Here is a 17139-nt window from a genome sequence, read left to right as displayed (position 1 = left end):
CATTGGAACCATTGTAAAGATACTTTGATATGTAGTGCAAAGAACACTGCTGAGGCAACCTTTGTACGTCTGATGACCAGCATCAAGTTCACGGGACAGACACTTGGATGCGTAGCATAAAGAACAGTGATGAAACGCTCTATGAAATATGAATTGAACAGCACCAAGTTCACGGTAGAAACACTCGGATATGTGGTGCAAAGAACTTTGATGAGAAACTCTTGTATGATTGCCAAGCGTCTGGTTCACTGTATAGACACTTGGAGGTATATTATTGATTGGCTCGCATGGGGTTCACCAAGTACACACCTAGATGCATAGTGTAGACGACTTTGCTGAGTATGATTGATTTTGACCAGTTTCAGGTTCACGTTGGTGTAAAGAACTTTCCTGAGACAATCTATGTATGATCAATTGTAGTGTATGAAGCAATTCATGTATGATTTAGTGTCACTGAACAATCTATGTAGTGAAAAAAAATTGTGGAGGCATGATTGATTGTAATGTAAAGAACTTCGTTGAGCAATCTATGCATGATTATAGTCTTAGAACTTCCCTAAGACAATGGATGCATGATTGCAATGTAAAGAACTTTGCCAAGACAGTATATGTAGTGTAGAGAATTTTGCTTCGACAGTCTGTGTGTGATTGATTGATCAGCATTGGTTCATGGTGCAGATGTTTTGAGTCTGGTAGTGTAGAGAACTTTGTGGAGACAATCTATATGATTGATTGACCAGCAGCAATTTTGGTCATCCTGTTCTTTTCCTGTAAGACCAGACTTTGCAAGAAGAGACAATTAATTGTGAAGGTTCCTTCACAATTACTGGTAGCAAGATTATGGCACAGATTCTCCTTTAGTTTATGGAATCCGTCCCTTGCTTTATGAAAACTACTAATACTGTCTCCCTTGCTTTATGAAAACTAGTAATATTCTCTGGTTGATTGCCTCAACTACAAAGCTGCTCTCTTGGATTTATATGGCATTAAATCCCCTGAAACTTCCTTGAGAGCTCATTGGTTTTCTATTATTTGGTTTCTGGTTCAAGGGTATAATCAGTTTGATGTGCTATGCTTGGTTGCATGTATGAAAGAGATGGCTCCCTGAAATGAGTCAAGGAGAGCTTTGTGCCACATTATGAATCAGTTAATGTTTTGGAATGATGGTGATGGGTGTACAAAGATTAAAGCCTGTGTATGTTCATGTTGGAACAGTGCAGCTTTGTGCCTGGGGCATAAGGAGAAAAGGTATGTCAGAAATGCAATCTTTACTACCCCACCCTGACATCTAATGTAAAGCATTTGCAGCATAAACTAATAGATGATGCTGAGACTGTTCAAAGCATTTGCAGCATAAACTAATAGATGATGCTGAGACTGTTCAAATGACCTGAAAGACACAGCAGCATAGTAGATTTAAAGCTTTTGCCAGATGAGGTCTATTGTGGAGTCATTTAGTTGGAAAAATATAGGAGATGAGAGACAAAAGGTCTCCAAAGATAAGATGGACCCTGCATACACAGTTGTAAAGACCTTTCCACTTTGGAAGGCACAATGATTCCTAAAATCGTCATCATTCCTACATTCATCTATCTTTATGTAGATTACTCTTACAATAGTAGCTCAAGATTACTAAAAACGGGCAACCATTTAGATTAGAGTGGTGGCATGAAATTGTGCAGTTTCTCAAGGAATTTTATGGTTGTGATGTCAACAGTATGCCTTGGAAATGTGGTATTGTAGATGCACTTATGGGATAGGAGCAGTGTGATACCATCCCTTCATGATCCAGTGCACTGTGAATATTTGTAGCCATGTGAAGGAGCTCTAAGGAAAATGCAACAGTTGCAAGAAAAACAAGTGGGCAGTTTGCAATAATAAAGAAGTAGGCCATGTTCGGAGTCACTGGATCCAGTAATGCAACTTTTGAGTCACTAGATCCAGGAGTACAGCTTTTGGTACTTGGAGTACTCTTGATCCTTAAATGTAGCATCTATGGCCAAGGGGAGTAGCACACATCCACGGTGAGCACTGAAAGGAATCTTAAATTGGGACCCAGTCCAAAAATTAAAGTTGGTATAAGTACAAAAACCCTATACAGGGCCATGTTAAACAAAATCATCTTTAGTCAGATACTAAGAGCAGGTGAAGGTGCATGCTTAGCGAGGTTAATTTGCATTGAATGTTAGTTTAGCATGAAGACTCTGAGTCTGGTTTCCAACCCTACTATAGCTGTGGTTTTATTCAGCCGCACATCAACAATCTCAGCATCACCTCGGTTTAGTTCAATTTCCTCGTCAACAGTTCATTCCCAAAATGTTCAACAGTTGCAGCTCTGGTCCATTGTGCTCAGATCAATCTGGATGGCTATCACCTGAGTTCTGTACAGCTCTTTTCATCCAGGCCAGGTGTGTTTCCACTCAACCTGTCCCTGGGCACTTGTGTGGTCCCATCTGCAGTTTGCCATTGGGCAAAACATACTACCACTTGTTGATAGTTGATGGCATCTATAGATAGATTTGGGCCTTCTTTTGAGGCTCTTCACAAAAAGATTTTGTGACTGGAGGTCAACGGTGAAGAGAGACCGAAGCTTTTGATTGTTGGAGAATATCTTGGTGCTGAGTTTGTCTTTTCAGCTTTTGATTGAGTTTTGTGTATCATATGGAATCAGATAGAGCTTACTAATGCCAGTTCTAAGAAGGGTTTGGTAGTGTGACAGAACAGGACTGTTATGGAGATGGCTTGGTTTCACATTCTACCCTACCCTTGCTTTTCCTACCAGTCCCATCCCCTTCACTAGAGGTGCTGGTTTTGGACATGCCTGAGCTGCAAAGAGGGACAGGTCCAACCTGATCAAAACAGCCATTTCCCAGCTCTAGGAATTATCACCCAATTCCAAACTGCATCACCCAGCGTTGGACAGCTTCATCATACTCTGGACAGCCCTGTCCAGCCTTAGAATTGCCACAATTGGCTATTGAAAGCTCCGCCCTTATGAGAGATGGCTTGAACAATAGAGGAAGATTCATGATCAGCAGCTGCAGGTGATGATTTACTCATGGCAGCCAGAATCTACCCAGATAAAGGCCTCTTGATGAAGGAAAGCTGTGTTTCATGACTTTCAATAGTCAAGAATCAATACCTTTTCTTGTTGATACCAGAGCTTTTGGAACGCCTTGGAAAAGGCAAGATCTTCACAAAGATTGATCTACGAGGGGCTTACAATCTTGTATGGATCAGAGAAGGAGATGAATGGAAGACAGCCTTCCGCACAAAGTATGATCACTTCAAGTATATTGTTATGCCATTTGGTCTCACCAATGCTCTTGTAGTGTCTCAACATATGATGAATGATATCTTCGGAGAGCATCTAGATGATTTTGTAGTTATATACTTGGGTGATGTCCTGGAATTCTCAAAAGATCCAAAGGAGCATGAGCACCATGTAAAATTAGTTTTGGAAAAGCTAAGAGAAAAAAGACTATATGCAAAATTTGAGAAGTGTTTTTTCCATGAGATAGAAGTGGAATTCTTGTGGTACAATGTCTCCCAAAGAGGAATCTTCATGGAGCTCAAGAAGATCGAGACTGTTTTTGACTGGTAAACATCCACATGTTTCAGTGATGTCCTAATGTTTCCTTGGCTTTGCCAACTTCTATATGATATTTATCAAGGATTACTCAAAGATAGTCACAGCACTCACCAGTCTCACAGGAAACTCGAAGTTCTCATGGACCCTAGAAGCCGAGAAGGCCTTCCAAACCCTGAAGACCGCTTTCACCATTGCCCCAATCCTAGTCCATCCAGATCCTACCAAGCCATTTTTCTTGGAGACCAATGCATCAAACTATGTCTTAGGAGTCATCTTTTTCCAGTATGGAGATGATGGTCATATGCATCCAATGGCATTCCACTCAAGGAAGTTTTCCCCTCCAGATATAGACTATGAGTTCCGTGAAAAAGAGCTCCTTTCCATTGTAGATGCCTTTGATACTTGGCACCCTCATCTAGAGGATGCAGCCCATAAAGTTATCGTCTACACAGATTACAAAAGTCTAGAATACTTTATGACAACTTATATCCTTAATCGAAGTCAACTTTATCAAGAAGATCCTACTGGCATCTAAGAAGGGAGAATAAGCTTTTGATCAACAATGAGCAATACTAAAGTTAGAGCACCTTCAGCTAGTAGCTGTCATGAGGACATGTATTTTTGAAACCTCACTTAACATGTGGATTAAGTTTTAATCCCATTGTTAAGTAAATGTTGCACATGTGAGGTGTAACTAGGGTTAGAGTAAATTTACGAGCCCGAGACTCGAGGAAATCACGGGATATCAAAGGCAAAAGTTGCTATAAGTTATGCCGCACAGGTACTTGGTGGTATCTGGTGCCAATTGTTGGCCTAGGTTATTCATTTGGCCTAAGTGTCAGTTGTTGATGACATTAGAGAAGTGGCGTTTAATGGTACCTAACGCCAATCTGATGGTCAAAGATGGTGCAGAGACACCTGGGAATGAAAGATGCCTAGCCAATTTAATTATTGGCCAATCAGATTATTTTTTTGGGTACCAAAATAATTATTAGATTAATTTTCAGTATTTAAAGACTGAAAATTAATATTTATTTATGGATAATGCTGAAAAAACGATTTGGGAAGGTTGCCACTTGTCAAAATGGCTATGTAAGATTGAAAAATATCTTTAGAGGTTGGAGAGAGGCATTTTTAGTGTATTCAGCTTGCAATAGAGAGGGAGGAGAGGTTGTTGGTCTGATTTGCAGCCATTGGAGGACCTTCTGAGGCAGCCAGGGCTTGGAGAAGACCAATAAATAGCAGGTGACAACATCCACAAGATGTCGAGATAGGGCAGCAGTAGTAAATGACTGATTTTTATTAGTTCTTTGCATCTATAAGCTGTTGAGATATGGCAGCAACAGTAAATGATAGATTTTCTTTAGTTCTTTGCAAAGAAACTTTGAATTTTCTCTCTCTACAGCTTTCTCTCTCATCTCCTAGCCATTTCACAGCTTTACTCCGAAGATCTCAGCATTTGGTCCCTTGGAGGCTGAGAAATTTCAGATTTCTTTGTTGTAAACCCTAATTTGTAGTAGAATTAGGGTTTAGCAGCAGCCTCGGGAAGTGTGCCAGAAATTGGAAGCTCCAAGACTTGGAATTTTCAAGACTGAAGGTGAATTTCAGCTAAATTTAGGAGGAGGGCTAGCCAGCCATTGAATTTGGGGCATTTCCATCATCTATGAAGTGGGTGAAGGCCAATGAAGTGCCCGAATCAAGGGGCAAATCAGATTGAAGACTTGCTAGTCACTTTGGATAGCTAGGGGAGTTTAGATTGCGAAGGGGATCGAGAGAATCCCATTGTAAATCAACTTTTTCTTCAATAAAGCTAAAGAAATACCGAAAGGGACGCTAATTTTGGGGCCAATCGGGTGTGCATTGTCCAAGATCAGTAGGTAAATTTGTATTTTTATATTTGCATTAATTGTTTGCTGGTGTAATTAAGTTGTAATCAGGGATTTATCACCCATCCATGAGGAGGAAGGCTGGCTTCAACAGCCTTTTCCACTGGTCATCAAGATAACCCTACCTTGATCCAGTTAATCCATGAAGCCCTGCTGCATGATGATTTGGCCAACAATGTCAAGAGAACAAATCAAGAGGAAAAAAGAACTGAAGTTTGTGAGCTTTAGGAAACTAATGGATTGTTATACTATAATGATCTACTTTATATTCCTCCAAGAAAGCCGAGACTCTAAGGTACTCCAACAACGCTACGACACCCCAGCAGCAGCAGGACACTTTGGAGTTAATAAGACCTTAGAACTTATTTCAAGAGAGTTTTGGTGGCCCAAGATATGGAAAGAAGTTAAGGAATATATAAAATTCATGTGATACCTACAACAGGGCCAAGGTTCCTCAGATACATTTTTAGATTACATGGACTTCCATACGACATCATCAACGAGATCAGAGTTTTGAATTCATATCTAGTTTTTGGAAGAGCCTTTGCAACCTCCTTGGAGTCCAAGTTAAGTTATCCACAACAAATCATCTATAGATTGATGGTCAAACAGAACGGGTAAATCAAGGCTTGGAACAATATCTCCGCTGCACCATCAACTACCATTAGAATGATTGGTTTGAGCTCTTGCCCTTTGCAGAGTTTGCTTATAATAATAGTATCCATGCATTTACCAAGAAAATTCTTTTTTTTGCAAACTATGGCCAGCATCCAAGAATGAATGTACATCTCTCCAATCAAGTAACGAATCTTGCCGCTCGAGATAAAGCTCAACACCTAGCAGATATATACGAAGAACTCCAACGACAAATTCAAAAGGCTCAGAATCAGTACAAGCACCATGCGCGAACCAACATCGTCTCCAACATCCAGTATACAAAGTCGGTGAGAAAGTATGGTTACTCATGCATAACCTCTAGACAACAAGGTCCTCCACCAAGCTAGACCACCAAAGATTTGGGCCCTTCACTATTGTAGCCCAGATCAATCCAGTTGCTTACCGACTCCCAACTCATCAGCACCATGAAGATCCACCCAGTCTTACATGTTTCCTTGCTTGAGCCATACCATAGCTCACCATTGAGGGGGGACAAATCTAGTCCCCTACTACGTGTCTAGATTGAAGATCATGAAGAATTTGAGGTCGAGCATGTCTTAGACTTGAGGGTCTCTTGAGGTCGATTGGAATACTTTGTTCATTGGAAAGGATATGACATCAATGATCGCACTTGGGAACCTATAGAATATCTCTGAAGAGCACCTCTCAAAGTTAAAGAATTTCATAAGACGAATCCAACAAAACTTGGATCAAACCATTGAGGTGTTCTGTGATACGATGGGCAGAAACGAATACAAGCTTAGTTAGATTCGTCTTCTCGCTATGAGAACATCTCACGAATCGTGATCCGATTGCCAGCCGTCAACTCTTAGTGAGTTCTACTGTTCTTGGACTCTCTTTCATTCTAGGCTCCCCTAAACCCCGTTCGGGTGCCCAAGGCCCCCGGACGGTCGTCCCTCGTGCCTGTTTTTCGTAATTTACCTTAATAATGTAACATTTCCTTCTTAAGAATCGGTTTCATCCTTGAAAACGATACTTGGAAGGTTTAACTGTAAATTGGGAAACCTTTTCCTTAAGGTACTTACTCGCTCCCATGTTGAGCTTTCTTCTGAACAATTTTTCCATTTGACCAAACATCTTGAAAAATAGTATTCCTTGTTCGTCTGTTACGAACATTTAATATTCTTTCTGGTTCATGTGGATTAGATTGGTCGTCTAATAGCTCCTCAATGTTATCATTTAAGATTAGATTATCCAAATCACCTAGCTTCTTTCTTAGCTTACTTACATGAAAAACTGGATGTATTTTACTACCAACAGGTAGTTGGAGCTTGTAAGCCTGTTCTCCCACCTTTTTAAGTATTGTGAAAGGACCAGAATACCTGGGTGAAAGCTTTGGACATTGTCCCGTTTTCACGGTTTTAGTTTGTTCAGGCACTTTAAGATAGACCAATTTTCCTTCTTCAAAGGAGATGTCTCTTCGGTGAGGATCTGCATAAGCTCTAGCTCGATTTTGAGCTTTCTTAATATTTTCTTGAGCAAATTTTAACATACTATTCATATCCTCTAAAAAATCCTTGGCTGCCTGAACCTTTTCCTTATGCAGTCCTACTGCATGAGGAGCTCTAGGCTGAAACCCATACATTAACATAAATGGACTATATCCAGTGGAAGAGTGCTTGGCACTATTATATGCAAACTCTGCTATCGGTAGATACTCTTCCCAATTAGTTTGCCTTTTACTTACATATGCCCTGAGCATATCTTCAAGGATTTAGTTAACCCTTTCAGTTTGCCCATCTGTTTGCGGGTGGTCCGTTGTACTCATGCTAAGTTTAGTATCCAACTTCCTAAATACCGCACGCCAAAATTGACTATCAAATTTTCTATCCCGATCAGAAACTATATTTGCCGGAAGGCCATACGATTGGTATATGTTCTCTACAAATAATCTAGCCAATTCTGGTGTTTTAACATCCGTTGAAGTTGGAATAAACCTAGCCATTTTGGTTAACCTATCCACAATCACCCACACAGAGTCGTGCCCTCTCTGTGTTCTGGGTAATGCAACAATAAAATCCATGGAGATACTCTCCCATTTTCCTGAAGTAATCTCTAACGGATGGAGAAGTCCTCCCATTTTCCTGAAGTAATCTCTAACGGATGAAGAAGTCCTCCCATTTTTAATCTTTCAGCTTTATTAACCTGGCATTTATTACATTTGACCATATAGTCAAGGACGTCTTTATTCATTCTAGGCTAATAGAACTGCCTTTTAATAAGACTATAAGTCTTATTAACTCCTGGATGTCCCGTGCTAGGGGTATCATGACACTCAAAGAGTATCTGGTGCCTTATTTCTTTATCTTTCGGGACACATACCCTACCTTTGTAGAGTAAATAACCATTGTCAATGGTAAAATTTTTCCACTTGAATCTGGTTTGAGCAACCCCTGATGCTCCATTTCCTTGTTGAACATCCTCAGATATTCCTTCCTCAGTCGAGGCCCTTTCATTTGGATCCCCATTTTTTATTGCTTTCCATATGTTGGAATATACCGGATCAACCTGGCATTTCCCTTTTAAGGATTCAAGCAAATCGGAAGTGAACTGAGTAAAACTCAATTCATTAATGATGGGCATTCTGCTGAGTGCATTAGCCACTATATTATACTTTCCTTTTCTATACCTTATCTCATAGTCGAACTCTTGGAGGAGTTCGGCCCATCTGGCTTTACGCCCTTGTAGATCCGGTTGGTCATTAAGCCACTTAATGCTTTCATGATCCGACAAGATCAAAAGTTTGGCACCGTACAGATAGTGCCTCCATTTCTTCATCGCATGTACTATTGCATGCAACTCCCTCTCATAAACAGAATAATTCTGTTTTGCACGGTCTAATTTCTTGCTTTCAAAAGCAACTGGTTGACCTTCTTGTAATAAGACCGCGCCTATCACCTTATCACTGGCATCGGCTTCAACCACAAATGGTTTATTGGGATCCACAATTAATAGTATTGGAGCTGTAGCAATAGCTACCTTAAGTTTTTGAAAACTTTCATTTTGGTCTGTTCCCCAATTAAAGCTTTTCCCTTTCCCTTTAAGTTGGTCTATCATTGAAACAACTATTTTGGCATAATCTTGAATGAATCTACGATAAAATCCAGACAAACCTAGGAAGATCTGCAGCTCTTCTAGGTTTCTTGAAGATGGCCATTCAATAATTGCTCTTACTTTTTCTGGATACATTTTGATTCCCTCTTTCGAGATAATATGCTCCAAATGTTTGACCTCTTGTGCGAAGAATTCACATTTAGTTTTCTTCGCATAAAGGGAATGTGTTCTTAACAGTTGGAATACCAATTGTAAGTGTTCCAAATGTTCTTCTCTGGATTTACTAAAGATCAAGATATCATCCAAGAAGACTACTACAAAATGTCCTAGATAGGGCCGTAACACACTATTCATCAGCTTCATAAAGGTAGCTGGTGCATTAGTGAGGCCAAAAGGCATCACCAAAAAATCATAACGCCCGTATCTAGTACGAAATGTTGTCTTAGGAACATCTTGTGCCTTAATTCTTATTTGGTGATAGCCTGATCTTAAATCTATCTTTGTGAAGAATTTTGCCCCTTGTAATTGATCAAAAAGATCTTTCATTTTGGGCATAGGAAATTTATTCTTCACCGTTATCTTATTAGGTGCTCTATAATCAACACAAAGTCGCATAGAACCATCTTTTTTCTTTACCAATAAAATTAGCGAAGCCCAAGGTGAATTACTGGGTTGTATAAACCCTTTATCAAGGTAATCCTTGATTTGTCTTTCAACTTCTTGGTGCTGTGTTTCACTTAACTTATAAGGTGGTTTAGAAATAGGGTGTGTATCCTTATTTGTGTCAATTGGGTGATTTATATCACCCCTATCTGGTGGAAGGCCACTAGGTAAATCAGAAGGAAACACATCTTTAAATTCATCTAATAAACCACTTAATTTATTATTTATATTTAACTCACAAACATAAGAAAATTGTTGCTTTATATTACAGAAAGTAAAAGTGTTTTGTACAGGAAGAGACCATAACATATATACCTCACAAGCTTTTTATCAGCTTCTGAACCTCAGTGGAACACAACAAAGGATTATCAGATACTTCTTGTTCACCTTGAATCACAAAAGTCTTACCATCCCTTTCAAATTCCAGTGTATTATGATGATAACTACGTTTTAAGGATGGTTCCAATCCCCATAGCCACTCCCTTCCTAAAGCAATATTGGCTCTTTCCATATTCATAATTTGGAAATCAAGTTTATCTTTATATCCTTGGATCTCAATTTCCAAATTGAATACCATTGTATCCTATATTTTATTATCTTGACCTTGCATCATACAAACAACATATTGATGCCCACTCTTTTGTTAGGGAAGTTTCAATTTTTTGACAAGTGCATAATTTATGAAATTGTGGGTAGTCGAGTCATCAATCATGACTCTTAACCCTCTTTCCAGCTATCAATCCATGCACTCTAACTAAATCATGTGGCCCAAAGGTAGGCTGCCATATAGAAGTTGACATACAACACCTGTGTTGTACATCCTTGTGCAAAACCTCTAAAGATTTATACTTTTCATGCCCCTTTAATTCTAGAGTCTGCACTACATGGATTTGTTTTTCTTTTCCCTTGCCCTTGTCCTTATCCTTTCCTTTATCTTCCCCCTTTTTCCTTTGAGGGCAATTCCAGGGAGCATGGTTAGGGGATAGGCAATTGAAACACAGCTTTTCTTTTTTGGCCTTATCAAAGTCATCTGGACTTAACTTTGGCCTTACATATTGTTTCTTTTCAAAAGGTTGTTTCTTGCCCTTAAAAAATGGTATTTTTAAAAAAAATTTACTTGCAAATTTTGAGGTTTCCGATTCCTTAGTCTTGGGCTCCGTATCAGTGAGACTAGTGAGTGTTCCTGGACGCGTACTATCTTCATTTATTAATGCAAATTTAATTGCCTCTTCAAGCGTCTTAGGTGAACTCCTTTTTACTTTCTTTTTACAGGTCTTATCTAGTCCCCTAATGAATCCTCTTGTCTTTTGAAACTCATCTATTCCTTCCAATTTGAGGATTATCTCACGATATTCCTCCAAATATGTTAGTAGGGGTCTTCCTTTTTGTCTGATATAATCCCAATCTTCCCAATTTCTTTCCATTTCCTTTTCAGGAAGGAATTCTTTCAAAAAGACCGATTCAAATTGAGCCCAAGTTTCAGGTATTTTATTTGTCTCCTTTAAAGTTCGCCACCATTTATATGCCTTTGGCCCCAAAGTTAAACTGGCCTCTAGCGCTTGGAGATGTGGTGGAGTATTTTTAAGTTTGTGCAAATCTTCCCATTTTTGGAGAAAATTAAAGATAGTGTCTTTATTTCTATCTTTTTCCTCCCTGTGAAACTGAGGGGGTTTCATATATTTTAAAACTAGATTATCCCTCAACTTATGGTGGGGTTCCTTAGGATCTCGCATAGTCACATCCAAAACTTTCGATGAAGATGGGATATCCGAGGTTTCTATCTTATTTTTGTCCCTTTCTAATAATAAAGTTAATTGAGATTTTATTTCGGTGAGTGTTTGAGTTAAAAATTCCATTTGAATCCCCTGTGCCTGCACACGAGCAGTTAGATCATCAAATTGTTCTCGTGTGGCAAAAAATTCTTCCCACTGTTCTTCTTGTATCTTCGTTTCATGGGGATCTACCATAGGGTGGTCCCCAGAACTAGAACCCTCAATTACTCCCTCTTTTCCTTTCTCTTCCATTAATACACTGGAATTGGAAAGCAAATATAAGAAATTTGCGTACAAAGTAAAGTACTTCCCTGGTTATAGTAACAGGGCAACTGTTGCTGGCTTTTAATAATAACCCCGAAGAGTGAGGGATAATTTGTCTTTTCCGAACTGAGCTGGTTACGCTGGAAATGAAGTTTATTGGCAGAAACACCTAGTAAGGAGAGGACTAAATACACCCCTTCCTAATGGTCACGTGAACCATCTATACGCCTTCCTTGAATTCGTTCTTTGCCAAACTGTACTTGTCACACGGCTATTCTGCAGTCGTCAGATAGTAACCTGCAGTTGGAGCTGGTCACAGAGGCGCCAGGCGATATAGTGCCGTTTTTTATTTATTGCGCCTCACGAGGTCAGTCGTGTCCAGAATACGGGCGTAAAGCGTGTGGGGCACCGTCTTCACGCTGGATGACGGGTGACATGTCGGGTAACAACTTCACGCCAGATTTCGTATGACATGTCATGTGGGCGCTGGAAAGAAAGCTTCATGCGAAAACAAATGGAAGCGGGACTCGGCAGCTCTGAAGGAGAACCCGACGGCTCTGAAGGAAGGAGGACCCGACGCCTACTCTGATGAAAGGACCTGACGCCTGCTTTGATACCAGTGTGATACGATGGGCAAAAACGAATGCAAGCTCCGTTAGATTCGTCTTTTCGCTATGAGAACGTCTCACGAGTCGAACTTGAAGACAGAGGCACGAGATGCGTTTCTCCTCCCAACCTTGCCTAGATAGTTGCTGGCAACTCCCATCGTGATCTGATTGCCAGCCGTCGACTCTTAGTGAGTCCTACTATTCTTGGACTCTCTTTCATTCTAGGCTCCCCTAAACCCCGTTCAGGTGCCCAAGGCCCCCGAACAGTCGTCCCTCGCGCCTGTTTCCCGTAATTTACCTTAATAATGTAACATGCTCCTCGTGGAACTCATCGCTAGAAGAGGGGGTGTTGTCACGGACATGCCATGATTAAGTGTATGGATTAATTCTTGCTCATGCCATATGAATCCACACCTCGTGCAAATTCACCCTTAACAGGACATTCTCAGGCCAACCATGCGAACCCACCCTTGCTATATCATTATAGAACCTTCTAGAAGATATGCCATGTCATCGCTTGTATCAACAATGATGTCATCATGGAACATTCTAGAAGATCTTTAGTCGCCCTTCAACACCTATAAAAGGAGGGGCTCGCCATAGAGCTATGTAGTCTTGCCATTGCCAAACTTGGGAGCTCAAGGAGTTGAGACCTCCAAGTAAGTAACTTCGAGTTCTAGGTCTAGTTCTTGTCTAGTCATGGTATCTAGTCTTGTCTTGTCTTCCATTATACTCTTGTTGTCTCATCACCTTGTAATCTTGTAGTGCGGCATCTTGTCTAGTATTGTCTTGTATCTTGTCAATTCTTGTCAAGGGAGATCTTGTAATTCTGATATCTTGTATCCATACTTGCGGTCTCGGGTTGTGGGATCTTTCATATCCTATCGAGTCCTGTTGTCTATACCTACTGTCCCGAGTTGTGGGATTTTTCCGTATCTTGTTAAGTTATCATTGTATCTTATGCCACTACATGGGATTATCTTGTAATGAGAATTCTTGTAACAAATCTTGTATCTAGTCTGGTCTCTCGAGTACAATGTAGTGCTCCTATAACACATAGAATTGAGTCTCCTGTAAATAGCATAGATCGTGTAAAGCAGCTTTCTAGTGATTAGTAGAAGTCTTTATAAAACAAGACAACAATGCCACCATAAAGGAAATATCTTGTTGAGTGTGAATAAGCCAAATCAACGAACCAACATGGCACTTGTAGTGAATAGCTTCCGGAAGGGTATCATCGATCGTCTAAAGCTTGGACTCTAGGTCCATGGGGCAACTCGGCCATACCAAACTCCAAAAGTCACCCTGAAAGATGAGACAGAAAAACGATGAAACCTCTCTGAGCACGAGTCCTTCTTCTCCTCTCAACCACGCCTAAATCAGTGCTGGCATCTCTCCCCCGTTTCCTCTGCCAGCCGTCCACTTTTCTTGAGTCCTACTATTCTTGGACTCTCTTACTCTCTAGGCTCCCCTTAACCCCGTTCGGGCGCCCAGGAGCCCGGACGGTCATTCTCGTGTATGTTCCCCTAGATTTACCTTAATGTCACATTAAATATTACTTTAATGTCACATTCCATATTTGTGACCTTAACGTGACATTAAATGTCACTTTTAATGTCACATTAATGTCACATTTTCTTCCCCTTAAGAATCGGTTTCGTCCTCGGAAACGATACTTGGAAGGTCTAACTGTAAATCGGGAAACCTTTTCTTTAAAGTACTTACTCGCTCCCATGTTGAGCTTTCTTCTGAGCAATCTTTCCACTTAACCAAACATTCCTGATAAATAGTATTCCTTGTTCGTCTATTACGAACATTTAATATTTTTTCTAGTTCATGTGGATTAGATTGGTCATTGAATAGTTCCTCAATATCATCATTTAAGATTAAATTATCCAAATCACCCAGCTTCTTTCTTAGTTTACTTACATGAAAAACTGGATGTATTTTACTACCAGCAGGTAGTTGGAGCTTGTAAGCCAATTCTCCCACCTTTTTAAGTATTATGAAAGGACCACAATACCTTAGTGAAAGCTTTGGACATTGTCCCTTTTTCATAGTTTTAGTTTGTTCAGGCACCTTAAGATAGACCAATTCTCCTTCTTCAAAGGAGATGTCTTTTCGGTGAGGATCTGCATATGCTCTAGCTCGATTTTGAGCTTTTTTAATATTTTCTTGAGCAAACTTTAACATACTATTCATATTCTCCAAAAAATCTTTAGCTGCTTGAACCTTTTCCTTATGCAGTCCTACTGCAAAAGGAGCTCTGGGCTGAAACCCATACATTAACATAAATGGACTATATCCAGTGGAAGAGTGCTTGGCACTGTTATATGCATACTCTGCTATCGGTAAATACTCTTCCCAATTAGTTTGCCTTTTACTTACATATGCCCTAAGCATATCTTCAAGAATTTGGTTAACCCTTTCAGTTTGCCCATCTGTTTGCGGATGATCCGCCGTACTCATGCTAAGTTTAGTATCCAATTTCCTAAATACCGCACGCCAAAAATGACTATCAAATTTTCTATCCCGATCAGAAACTATATTTGCCGGAAGGCCATACAATCGGTATATGTTCTCTACGAACAATCTAGCCAATTCTGGTGTTTTAACATCAGTTGAAGTTGGAATGAACCTAGCCATTTTGGTTAACCTATCTACAATCACCCACACAGAGTCGTGCCCCCTCTGTGTTCTAGGTAAAGCAACAATAAAGTCCATGGAGATACTCTCCCATTTTCCCGAAGAAATTTCTAATGGATGGAGAAGTCCTCCTATTTTTAATCTTTCAGCTTTATTAACCTGGCATTTATTACATTTGACCACATAGTCAAGGACGTCCTTATTCATTCCAGGCCAATAGAACTGCCTTTTAATAAGACTATAAGTCTTATTAACTCCTGGATGTCCCGCACTAGGGGTATCATGACACTCAAAGAGTATCTGGCGCCTTATTTCTGTATCTTTCGGGACACATACCCTACCCTTGTAGAGTAAATAACCATTATCAATGGTAAAATTCTTCCACTTGAATCCAGTTTGAGCAACCCCTGATGCTCCATTTCCTTGTTGAACATCCTCAGATATTCCTTCCTCAGTAGAAGCACTTTCATTTGGATCCCCATTTTTTATTGCTTCCCATATGTTGGAATATGCCGGATCAAGCTGGCATTTCCCTTTTAAAGATTCAAGCAAGTTGGAAGTGAACTGAGTAAAACTTAATTCATTAATGATGGGCATTCTGGTGAGTGCATCAGCTACTATATTATACTTTCCTTTTCTATATCTTATCTCATAGTCGAACTCTTGGAGGAGTTCGGCCCATCTGGCTTTACGCTCGTGTAAATCCGGTTGATCATTAAGCCACTTAATGCTTTCATGATCCGATAAAATCAAGAGTTTGGCACCATACAAATAGTGCCTCCATTTCTTCATTGCATGTACTATTGCATACAGCTCCCTCTCATAAACATAATAATTCTGTTTTGCACGATCTAATTTCTTGCTTTCAAAAGCAACTGGTCGACCTTCTTGTAATAAGACCGCGCCTATTGCCTTATCACTGGCATCAGCTTCAACCACAAATGGTTTATTGGGATCCACTATTAATAATACTGGAGCTGTAGCAATAGCTACCTTAAGTTTTTGAAAACTTTCATTTTGGTCTGTTCCCCAATTAAAACTTTTTCCTTTCCCTTTAAGTTGGTCTGTCATTGGAACAACTATTTTGACATAATCTCGAATGAATCTACGATAAAATCCAGATAAACCTAGGAAGATCTGCAGCTCTTCCAGGTTCCTTGGAGGTGGCCATTCAATAATTGCCCTTACTTTTTCTGGATCCATGTTGATTCCCTCTTTCGAGATAATATGCCCCAAATATTTGACCTCTTGTGGAAAGAATTCACATTTAGTTTACTTCGCATAAAGGGAACGTGTTCTTAACAGTTGGAATACTAATTATAAGTGTTCCAAATGTTCTTCTCTTGATTTACTAAAGATCAAAATATCATCCAAGAAGACTACTACAAAATGTCCTAGATAGGGCCATAAAACACTATTCATCAGCTTCATAAAGGTAGCTGGTGCATTAGTGAGGCCAAAAGGCATCACCAAAAAATCATAATGCCCGTATCTAGTACGAAATGCTGTCTTGGAAACATCTTGTGCTTTAATTCTTACTTGGTGATAACCTGATCTTAAATTTATCTTTGTGAAGAATTTTGCCCCTTGTAATTGATCAAAAAGATCTTCCATTCTGGGCATAGGAAATTTATTCTTCACCGTTATTTTATTAAGTGCTCTATAGTCAACACAAAGTCGCATAGAACCGTCTTTTTTCTTTACCAATAAAATTGGTGAAACCCAAGGTGAATTACTGGGTTGAATAAACCCTTTATTCAGGTAATCCTTAATTTGTCTTTCAACTTCTTGATACTGTGTTTCGCTTAACCTATACGGTGGTTTAGAAATAGGATGTATATCCTTATTTATATCAATTGGGTGATTTATATCACCCCTATCTGGTGGAAGGCCACTTGGTAAGTCAGAAGGAAACACATCTTTAAAATCATCTAACAAACTACTTAATTCATTATTAACATTCAACTCACAAACAT

General features: G+C 39.7%; 1 protein-coding gene across 5 annotated transcripts in view; it reads left to right on the top strand.

Moving 5' to 3' along the window:
• The window catches only part of LOC148031276 (uncharacterized), a 60847-nt gene that overhangs the window by 981 nt on the left and 42727 nt on the right, over positions 1-17139 (top strand). The window lies entirely within an intron of this gene.

Source organism: Lygodium microphyllum, chromosome 9 (genome assembly GCF_053477565.2).
Source record: "Lygodium microphyllum isolate KBCC chromosome 9, Lygodium_microphyllum_v1.1.10, whole genome shotgun sequence".
Taxonomy (NCBI): domain Eukaryota; kingdom Viridiplantae; phylum Streptophyta; class Polypodiopsida; order Schizaeales; family Lygodiaceae; genus Lygodium; species Lygodium microphyllum.
The sequence above is the reverse complement of the archived record's forward strand: the minus strand, read 5'-3'. Positions and strand labels throughout refer to the sequence as shown.